The following is an 11,559-nucleotide window of genomic DNA, read 5'->3' on the forward strand; positions in this document are numbered from 1 at the left end:
GTCGCTTTTATTCCTCAGCATCCTAACCAGATTCTCCGAATCCGTGTAAATTGTAATCGATGCTATATGTCGAAGAGCTCCCCACTTAAGACCATGGATACAAGCATTCATTTCAGTTTGCAAGGCTGATTGAGCTAGGCCATGTGTCGCACCTCCGAGACCATCGAACTCATCTTCCTCCACCCCATCTGGGCACCACCCCATTCCTGATCTCCTTGTCTGCTTATTCCAAGACCCATCAATTTGTATCACAGTTGACCCCTCTTGAGTTCCATCATTTGTTAGAACTGCCCGCATAAAACCTGGCGGGTGATCATGTAAACTCTCTGGAGGGTGCAGGCAGCGTAAGTTCGTCTCTCCATCACCGCTAAAAAGATCATGTTGACGCAATCCCTCTGAAATAATTGCCGGGGTTGACAACAAACTGGACTCTGACCTCCTAAAAACCCTGTTATTCCTAGCATTCCATAAACCCCACAAAGTAGCTAAGAAGAAGGTAATCCTATGGCCATGTTTCCCATCCAAGCTAAGGTAAAGCTGGATATAGTACAGAAACCAATCTACAAAGGACTGGTCTGCATTATCTTCCGAGTGGATGCATAGTATTCCACCCCTCCAAATATCTTTCGCCGCCGTACAAAACCTAAAGATATGTTACATATCTTCCTCCAAAGCCTCACAAAGATCACAGTAAACTTGAATATCCAACCCTCTTCTACCTAGGTTACCTCTTGTGGCCAAACCATTATGGAGTAATTTCCACACAAAAAGTTTCCATTTGGGGAGTATATGAAGGGCCCAAAGAACTTTATAAAACCCCAAAACCGCCACATTTCATATGTGAGACTCCAAACCTTTAACAAAAGCATATCCCGTTTTGATCGTATAACGGCCAGACTTATGGTGTAACCAGTACATGTAGTCCTCTGCCTCCGTCACTGGCACTTCCATTGAAGCTATAGCAGTCGCATCCTTGAGAATAAAACAAGAACTGAGTCTTCTTTGATTCCACCCTGTACCAGTACATGGTATTTTTTGGTGTTGGTAAGAAAGAGAGAGGGGGGATATGGAAGGAAGAGAGGAGTGACTATGATGTGGGTGGAGAGTCGAGAGGGAGAGAGTGCTCTAGATTTTGCCACTTCATTATTTAGTATACTACAAATTAGTAAATTACCCTTTTAGAGGAATTTACATAAGAGTAGGGGTGTACAAAGTATACCCCGGACTGGAAATCGGATCGGTTTGGACTGGATCCGAATCGAATCGGTGGATTCGGATCCATTGCTGGTCCACGTGATCTGATCCAAGTCCAACCCGGTTCTGGTCTGAATCTGGACTGGTATTCACCTTGTGCACATAAAATACCCCTTGGATCGGAAGGTGGATCTGAACCGGACTTGTTTAGACCGGACCGGACCCGGGCCGGCAGAATCAGGTCCGTTGCCGGTGTTCACCCCTACATAAGAGGCTTGTTTTAAATGTTATCTTAATCTCGAAGGGGTGGCAATTGGGTTTTTCAATATCGATTATGAATTTATGATGTAGATTTTTTGGTTTGGGCTCGGTTGTTGATTGTGCGATTATGGGAGTGGTTACAATTGGATTGTTCAATATCGGGTTTGGTGAGTAGTTCTTGGTTCAAATCTGATTAGCGATTGCAATGTTGTGATGGTTGCAATCAGGTTGTTCAATATTAGGTTCAATGTGGAGTTTTCTGTTCGAATCTAGATTGTTGTAGCTTAGGAAGATCGAAATAAATAGATTTATTCAAATGAATTCTAGTCTTCTAAGTTTAGATACAAGTTGAAGATTAGTTTGATTGTTTGGATTGGGTTAGTTTTGTCAAATTTTGACATCATTACAACCTTGGCACGGAGGGATAATAATCTAACCAAAGAAGTGCTCACTAAGTATATGTAACAAGGCTTAAACTTTCTATGGTTAGATATTCACTCGCTCAAAACGAGAAGGAATTAGAAATGGTCAAAAATTTCAGCGCCCAAAAGAAGCAACCTTGGTTTGCGCCTATAGGAAAACCACCAAAATATGAGTAGAAGAAGAAAGCTAAGAAATCTAAATCCACTGAAATTTTCATACAACCAAACATTAGATATTGCTCCTAGTCATCCAAGCCAACCTATTTAGGGCTTTTTATATGCAAAGGGTTATCAAGGAAAAAAGAATGTCACCTATCAAGGTCAGCTCTTAAAAATTGCCTCCACTATACTATTTAAAAATTGCCTACCAAACATGTCATTTTTTTAATTAATAATAATTTATTGATTTTAATTAAATATATAACTATAATTAAATATTATACTTATAATTACTAAATAAAAGTTTTTAAAAAATTACAAAAAAAATCCTAAGCCACCCCCTTCATGACAGATATTCCTATGTCACTAAACAATGTTAGTTATTAAGACTTGAATATATTTAGAAATTTTATAAGTGAAACTGAAAATCTATACAAGTATTTGAGTATACCAATACATGAAATTAAGTATATTCCATGGACAAAAAAAATCTACGTGAAGTATTTTTAATGTAAAAAAAAAAATATTACACCATTTGATTTAGGAAGTACTTTAAAAAATCTTATTCATAAAATATCATGATCTTATCAAAGGATAAGATAGTAGAGAATTGGAGCCAAAAGATTTTCTCTGATCATGTCAAAATTCTAATTTATAAGGGTTTTTTTTGTTTTTTTTTTAAATTAAATTAATTAGCTAAATTTTTAATTGCTATTTTTTATAGGAAATAACTGCTTCTTAGTTTTACGTGATCGTTAATAACTAATGTTCGTCAATGGAGGATTAGATCTAAAACATATAATTGATGTCATATTACAATTTATATTGACTAAAAAAATGTAGAGATAATAATGTGATGGTTATAAAGTCTCTAATTTCTCATAATTGATGTTGATGATGATAAAGTTTGATGGAGATTAAAGGTTAAGGTTGGCAATGGAGATTTTTTTTTTTTAAATTTTTTTTTATAACAGCCCATTGATAATGAACATTGTTGATGATGAAAATTGAAGATGACAGTGATTTTAATTTCTTTTTATTTATAATGTCGTTTCTTTTTTTTTGAAAAAAAAATTGTTAATAATGTCGTTTCTTACAACTAATTACATTTAAATAATTTATTCCTTAATTATTTAACCAACCACTTTAATGAATTTTAATTTTTAGATTTTTGGAGGTTGAATGTAGGGGTAAAAGTTTGGTTTGCGGTTTGAATTTTACATCAAACCAAATCCAAACCGAATTAATTTGGTTTTGGATTTTTAAAATCGTATCCAAACCGAATTTGGATTCAGTCCAATCCAATCCAAACCGTTTTAATTTGGTTTTGGAAATTAAATCCAAACCGAACCGAATTTTTTGTTAGCTCTATCGTTTTGGGGAAAGTGAAGCAAAACCAAAATACAACCAGATTAATTCAAGCAAAATAAAGAGCAAACTGGAATTTGGGGAAAATGAATCCCTTAAGTAATTTAATTGAAATTCAAGCAAATCCAAAATATAACAATTCATGCAGATCTCATTAACCTTATTAATACATATTTAAGCAAGAGTCTAAGCTTTTGAAATTTCTTAGACTATTTCCATAAATCTTTCAGTAACAAGAGTCTAAGCTAACACCACTATTCCAATTCTCCAAATTTTAAATGAAAAAAAAAATTGAAGTCTTCCTTTGAGAGAAACTGAATGAGAAAGGAAGTAAAGGAGCGACAGATTGTCGAAGATTGAGAGTGATAAACAAGGTGGAGCGGTGGAGCCGGTGGTCGATGACTGAGAAAGTGGGAAACGATTGGGATTAGATCTAGGGTAGTTGCTGTAGTGAGAGGCTAAGAGTGAAAGAATATGTAAGAGAAAATGAAATAGGGTTTTTGTTTAAAGGTTTATATATGAAGGGTAAAATGGCTGGAGAATTGGGCTTTTTAATATTTCAGTTCCAAATTTCGGTTTTCATTTTTTTGAAGTTTAAAACCGAAACTGATCCGCAATCCAAATTTTTTTAAAATCCCAAACCGATCCAAACCAAATTGTTAAAAAAACCAATCCGAATTGTTAATTCGGTTCGGTTTGCGGATTTAATCCATATTACTTTCACCCCTAGTTGAATGTTTTTTGTTGAAGATGAAGGTTTGATACTTTGATGAAGATGACATATGTTGAAGATGAAGTTAAAATTCATACAAAGATTAATAATGTGAAAGATGATTTAGGTTGAAGATGAAAAATTTGCTAATTTTTTTTTTTCCAATTTTAATAAAAAAAAATTCATGCGCCTAAAACAAAAAAAAAAAAAAAAAAAAAAAAAAAAAAAAAAAACAAACAATCCCTTGATGACTGTGTAGCATAGGTGTTGGATTGGGTGGCTAGGATTAGACAACTAATATATCAACGGTTCAGATTTAATCTCTTATTATAGTCGATCATAGTCGTCCGTAGTCGACAATTACGCTAGAATTTTTATCAAAAAAAATAAAATCACCATGAATAAGCAAAAGTCTAAATTATAATCCTATTTTATCTCAATCTTGCACATTAAAGAAACATATGTTTTCAAGAGGCGCGTACGGTTGAATTTAGATAGATTGTCATAAACTAACGAAAGTATTAATCCCACCTTTTGATTATTATTGAATCCCACATTTTACCTTAGTTTGCATATGTCAGTCCTTTTGACCTCCAATTTGAACAACAAGTCACTTTTCTTTAAAACATCTCTAAATCCGCACAAACCTATTTGAACAACCCATGAAACAAATCATATTTATTGTAATCAGAACAGGCCCTTAGTATTTTTTATTTATTTCTCACTTATTATTGTTAACAATTTTTTTTATACAAACTTAATCATCTTATGGAGCCCAACAACCCCAACTACCCTCAATTTTCTGCTCATTTAGCTAATTTAGGGGATGATTTCCTTACCAATCCTTAATTTCAAATTTTTCCTACAAAGATTAGAAAACACATCTCTCCAACATCCTTCACAACAAAACACCTCCTCAAATTCCTGTTGAAAACACTTACTGTGAACCACAATCACTTCCTATACATACATCAAGGGAGCAACTCTCAATACGAAGAGGAACTTGATGAAAATGTTCCAAAAACACCTCAATACCCTCAACCTCCTCCAAGAATGTCGGCCAATCAAAACCAGCAACTCGCTAGAGCGAGACGTATTTGGTCGGTTAGAGAAGATGAAGCTCTTATTGGTCTGTACATGAAATTTAGTGAAGATGCGATTTTTGGTACAAATCAAAAAGCAACTGGGCTTTTGCGCAAAGTGTTTGCGGCATATGATAAAGCGCAAGCTGAGAACCCCCACATCCTACCGTCAAGACCCGTGAGGAGTTTAGAAAGCCATTGACGAAGGATGACAATTGATTTTCTACAATGGAGCACTTGCTATGATGAAGTGGGTAGAGCTATAGAGAGTGGTTACAATGAAGTTGTCCGAATTTATAACGCATCAAAGTTATTTTATATTTCCGGCAAGCCTCCACATAATTTCACGTGTCACCATGGGTGGAAAATGGTTAAAAATGATCCAAAATGGAGGACAAAACTGGAAGGGGATTGTCAAAAGAGGAAGGACAAGCTTTTGGTGATGATGTCGAAGATGATAGCAGTGGAAGTGGGAAGAGATCTAGAACTGAAGTTGAAGGTGATGGTCCTTCTACCGATTTCTCATTTGGAGGTCTACCTCGACATGATGGTGTTAAAAAAGCAAAAGCCAAGCGTATGTTAGAACGACAATGCAACTTTTGTATGAATTAATGTCTACTTATTGGAGTGTTTATGTCTAGTTTATGTTCTAGTTTAAACTCGAATTATACTTTATGTTTGAGTTTATTTTAGTCTATGTTGAGTTTATTTTCTAGTTTAATATCCAATTTAAATTTATGTTTAAGTTTATTTTAGTATAATTTAATATTTAATTTTTTTCATTGTACGTTTTGTTTTATACATTCAAAATTTTGCTAAATTGTCAAATCCGACTCAGTTGTCAAATATAATTTACACTGGTTTATTTGATGCACTAATATAGCACATAGTTGAGTAAGTATTTAGTATTATGTAGTCTGGTTTGCAGTGATACATTATATCAACTGAAAATGCTAGTCACATGCATTGACATAGTTTTATGATTCAGAGTTATATTATCAGCAAAAGGTATTCACATGTCCCTTTTACTCTTTGTTTAATTTATTAAGTAGTGAATAAACTATTGTAATGTGTTGCTAATTAGTCTTGTTAAGGTTAAGGTTAAGGTTAAGGTTAAGGTTAATTTACAATAATATGGTCTGTAATCGTACCGTTATTTCAGGTCATAAGTATTTGTATTACCGTTATTTTAAGTTTCATTGTATTTATATGTTAATGTAATATAATTAAAAAATGCGGTTTTAATTAAATCAGTAAGTTCTAAAAAAACGTTTTTAATAGTATACTTTTTTGGTGTTTAAAAAAATTTAAAAAATTATTTTAAAACGTTATTAATTAAAACAAAACACAAATTTAACGTTAATTCGAATATAATTGTATCCATTAGTGTACCCTTTTAGTATAAATAATTATTAAAAAAAAATAGTGAAAATAAAAAAGGTGATGTGTATTGTGGTGGGGTAAAGGTGGGCATGGGTCGTGCTGACCCGCGGGCGGCACAAGCACGACACAGTGGAGGCACAGCCCGTCACGAGCCCGCCAGAGGCACTACACGACACGGTGGCCCAGGAGTAGGTCGTGCCGTGAACACCGTTCTGAAAAATAGGCACGAGCACGACATGTGGCACGGTTGTCTGGCCCGTAGGTCGGCACGACACGACCCATGCTAATGGCTACTTTCGCAACAACCATTAACGACTATAAACGGCTCTATTTCTTCAACAACCATAAACTGTTACTTTCCAAGCCATTTCTAATGGCTACTTCATCCATTTTTCTTAAAAATACTTCAGTTCTTCATCCATTTTTTTTCCACAATCAACTTGTAGACATCTACTTTTGGCCCCCTGTCCCGATAGGAAGTGCAATGACAATAAATTAAACCATCTTTGTGTTGGATCAAAGTGAAAAATGCTTATGGATAACTAGTTAAACCACAAAACATAAAAGACTAGCCCAAACCAAGAAACAAAGCCATACAAAGTCCAATTAACTAAATCCGATCATAATTAGGCTTAAGCCCGTGCTTAAAACCCAATAATGACGGATTTAGGAGCGCCTAGGTTAAAATAAGCGCTGCCACAGGAAATAACGCGCGCATCTCAAGGAGTTGCGCTGGGCTGGCGCGCGCAACTAATTCAGTTGCGCGTGACACTCAGCGCAACTACCAGAGTTGCGCTCGTGAAAGATTTGGAATTTCAAAAAATTGGAAAATCGAATCTTGCCATAAAGCCGCGTGCAAGACAATTAGTTGCGCTGCCTATAGCAGTGTAGCTCAATCACTTGTACTGGGTTGCCGCGCGCAACTCATCCAGTTGCGCACCACACCTGTTGCGGCAAAATGTTCAAAACCCTAAACCTACCCATTCCCTATAAATAAAGGCTTAATCCGAGGCTTAAACGGACAGAAAATTAACCCTAAACTCTGGCGGAAAACTTGTGAACTTGTTCTTCCTAGCCCCTCTTGTCCTAAACACTCACCCCTTTGATATTTTCTTATTACGGTGGAGGTTCCCGAACAAGAAGGAGTCCATAAGTGTTCGAAATGGAGATCTAGCGAAGAGAAGTGGTAAATTCCCGAGCATTTAGATAAATCACTTTTATTTTCTTGTTTAAAAGAACTTTAAATCAATTAATTAGTGTTGCTTGATCACTTTAAAAGGTTTAATTAATCAAATCCACATAGTATCTTGCGTTAAATAAGATTAGAATTGAATAATTAATTGTTGGTGGATCACTTAAGCCAAGGCGAATATTGTTTATTTCTTGTTCTATTCACGAATTTGATTAAATAAAGAATAACGACGTCGCAATGTAATTCCTACGTGAATTGATGTGTGTAAATAAAATCAATTAACTTAGTTTTAGGTATCGCGTTGCATATATTGTTTGGTGATGAAATTGTAAAAAAGGAAGAGCTAGTAGAGGCCGTACTAGGGCTAGGATAGCGATTCCCCCCTAAAGGGAACGTTATTTTAGTACCCTCGCTCCCGAACTCATTTCTGGTTTATGTAGACCAATTTGGGCATGGGTAAACTTACAATTCGTGCTAATTATTCCATGAACTCCACATGGAAGAAAGGCATGAATGAGGTTTATGAGTTTTCCTAAAACTCATTGGCGATTCCTACTTGTTTCTTATAAAAGAGCGTAATGATAGAATCAATTCTAATTCCAGGTCCCTCAAACTTTAAATCCTACTACACCTTAACAAGTGTAAAGTCCTAGGCTTTTAAATGGCCATGGGCATCTAAGGAAGGATCCGCTTATGATGGGAACACCCTCCTTACACAACTCATCTATTCTCAAATCTCTTATTCTCTAATTCCTACTCTCTTATAATCTCTTCTAAAAAAAAAATCTCATATAATCTTTAATTCTCTAATTCTCTCAATTATAAAAATTTATAAAAAAAAATTATAATATAAGTACGGGAAATTAATTAGTGGAAAGTGTAGACACCTACTTTTGGCCTCTTGTCCCGACAGGAAGTGCGATGATGCTACAAAAACCCGTTCTTCATGCTAGATCAAAGTTGAATTGTTTATGGACTACTAAATGCATTATGAAGTAAGTTAAAACCCATATTTGAGACAAAGTTATCTTAGAGCCTTGTTCGATTACTAATTAGGCCTAAAACGTGCTCATACATGTTTAAACTTGATTAGTAACGGACCCAAATGCGTAAAATGCAATGATTCGATCCAATGGATCTTACATTATTGAAAACCGAGCCAAACAGATAAACCAACCATCAAATTTCCGGGCAAGGCCTATATATATGGATATCCTTTGCAAAGAGCTTTCCAACGGTATTTTATAAGCCCAATTCCGAGCTAAAACAAAGAAGTTATCATCAAAATACTAAACCAGGCCCTAAAACCGACACTCTTGCACTCCAACGGCCATATCTTTTGATGCATAAAAGATTTTAACCTAAATCCAACGACATTAGAAAGTTGACATTTAAAAATTTCCAATGATATCTCATTTGCCTTAATCCGACTTTGCAATCAAAAGTTATGGAAGTTTTAAAAGTGTTTTCATATAAGGCAAATCGCACCCAGCGTAACTCAGTGAGTTGCGTGCGCCTGCAAGTCATTGAGATGCGCGCAGCACCCAGCGCGACTCAGAGAGTTGCATGCGCCACCTGACACCGCGACTCTAAAACCCTAAACCTAGATTCCTACGCGTATAAATAGGGGTCTTCTCTTAGCCTAATGACAACTAAAAAATCAGAATTCTAAACCCTAAATTCTAAAATCCCTTCTCTCAAACCCTCTTACTATCATACTACTTTTCTTCTCTCTTCTCAAATACTTTCCAATCCTAATTGAATCCATTGAAGTTCTTGGAGGTACGAAGAAGAAAGAAAGTCCATAAATGCACAAGACGGAGATTTAACATAAAAGAAGAACAGTTAGTTTCTGAGCACTTAGATAAATCACTTTTCTTTTATTGTTTAAATAACTTTAATTGATTAATTAGTGTTGTTTGATCACTTTAAACAAACTTTTTATTAGTTAAATTCACATATTATTCTTGCATTAAATAAAGACTAGAATTGAATAATTAATTGATTGTTTTATCACCTAAGTCAAGGCGAATATTGTTTATTTTGTTTCTTTCACGAATTTGAATTAAATAAGAATAACGACATTCGTTGCCATGTAATCCTTATGTGATTAACGCGTGTAAATAAAATCAATTAACTTAGTTTTAGGTGTCACGTTGCGAATATTATTTGGTGATGAAATTGTGAAAAAGGAATAGCTAGTAGAGGCTGCACTAGGGCTAGGATAACGATTCCCCCCTAAAGGAAACGTTATCTTAGTACCCTCGCTCCCGAACTCATTTCTGGTACACGTAGACCAATTTGGGCATGAGTAAACTTATGATTCGTGCTAAATATCCCTTGAACTCTACTTGGGAGAAAGGCATGAACGAGGTTTATGAGTTTTCCTAAAACTCATTGGCGACTCCTTACTTGTTTCTTATAAAAAAGCGTGATGATAGGATCAACTCTAATTCAAGGTCCCTTAAACAGTCAGGAATTCAAATCCTAATACACCCTAAAAAGTGTAAATTCCTAGGCTTTTAAAGGGCCAAGGGCATTTAAGGAGAAGGATCCCCTACAATGGGACACCCTCCTTACAGAAAGCAATAGAAGTGTCATTGTAAGATCTAACTTAACTTTATTTTAATTTGTTATTATTATTATTATTATTATTATTATTATTATTATTATTACTACTATATATCAAAAACAAAATTCATAAAACCTACAATAAATTAGTGGGAAGCCGAGATACAATCCGAGCCCCCATTCCTCTAGCTATAGCAAAGCCTACCCTAGTGAAGATATGATCTACAGCACGAGCCCCAATGTCTTGCGTCGTCGAGAACCTCTTAATCCGCTTCAGCAACGCAACAACCTCCTTCTCTAATTCCCCTAACGAAGAAAAGGAGAAGTGAATGAAACCATAGCCAATTGCCCGACAACGAGCTTCATACTTAACCCGCTTCCGATGAGCCACATCAGCCACAACCCATCCAGGAAAAAGTCAAATAGCCTTATCTGTGTCAAAGGAGAAGACCCTATGAAGTCGACACATAGATCACGACCACGATCCCATGAATAAAGTAACACTCGGCAGGTCTGAGGGCCCCGTCATTCCCTCCAGACAACCCTATGTCAACCTCCTTTCTTGCTGAAATCCCAGATCTGTAGCAAATATCAACAAGTGTATCTCGAATAACATTATGCCGATGTTTAATACCTACAATGCCAGCACACGACACCGCGTGGTCGCCGAAAATATCCCCAGTAAAAACCCGAGAGCAAGCAGAACATGGTGTCGAGACAAAGAACAATGGAATACCTAGTCGATAACACAACACACATCGGTATGTTTTGGTGTTCATCGTCTGACCCAACCCAAAAATAAGGACCGCCCAAAGCCAAGTAGAGGTGTGATCTCCCTGCTGCGACTTCCACAATGCTGACTAACAAGGAGACAAAGAAAAGATGGATTCTGTAGAAGCGGTAACCTTTGTGAAATATATATCAGCTAATTTCTTCATGAGTTTAGGGGCAGCGACCTAACAAGGATTACCTAAAATGTCAGACTCCACCGTTCCATTAAACAGACTCAACGCATCCTCAAAGGCTTGACCCAGACAATACTAGTACGACGCAGAAGCATCGTCTGCAACCCAGAGGACTGCAACCGAGAAGCGAGAAAAGCATAATGATGAACATCACCTGTGGAATAAGCACCAAGCCCGCCAAACGCAAATGGTAAGGTGGCAAGCCGCCACTGCCAATCACCAAACCCGGGCCCCGAAGCAGTAACAATAC

This window comes from Chenopodium album, chromosome 10 (genome assembly GCF_948465745.1).
Source record: "Chenopodium album chromosome 10, dcCheAlbu1.1, whole genome shotgun sequence".
Taxonomy (NCBI): domain Eukaryota; kingdom Viridiplantae; phylum Streptophyta; class Magnoliopsida; order Caryophyllales; family Amaranthaceae; genus Chenopodium; species Chenopodium album.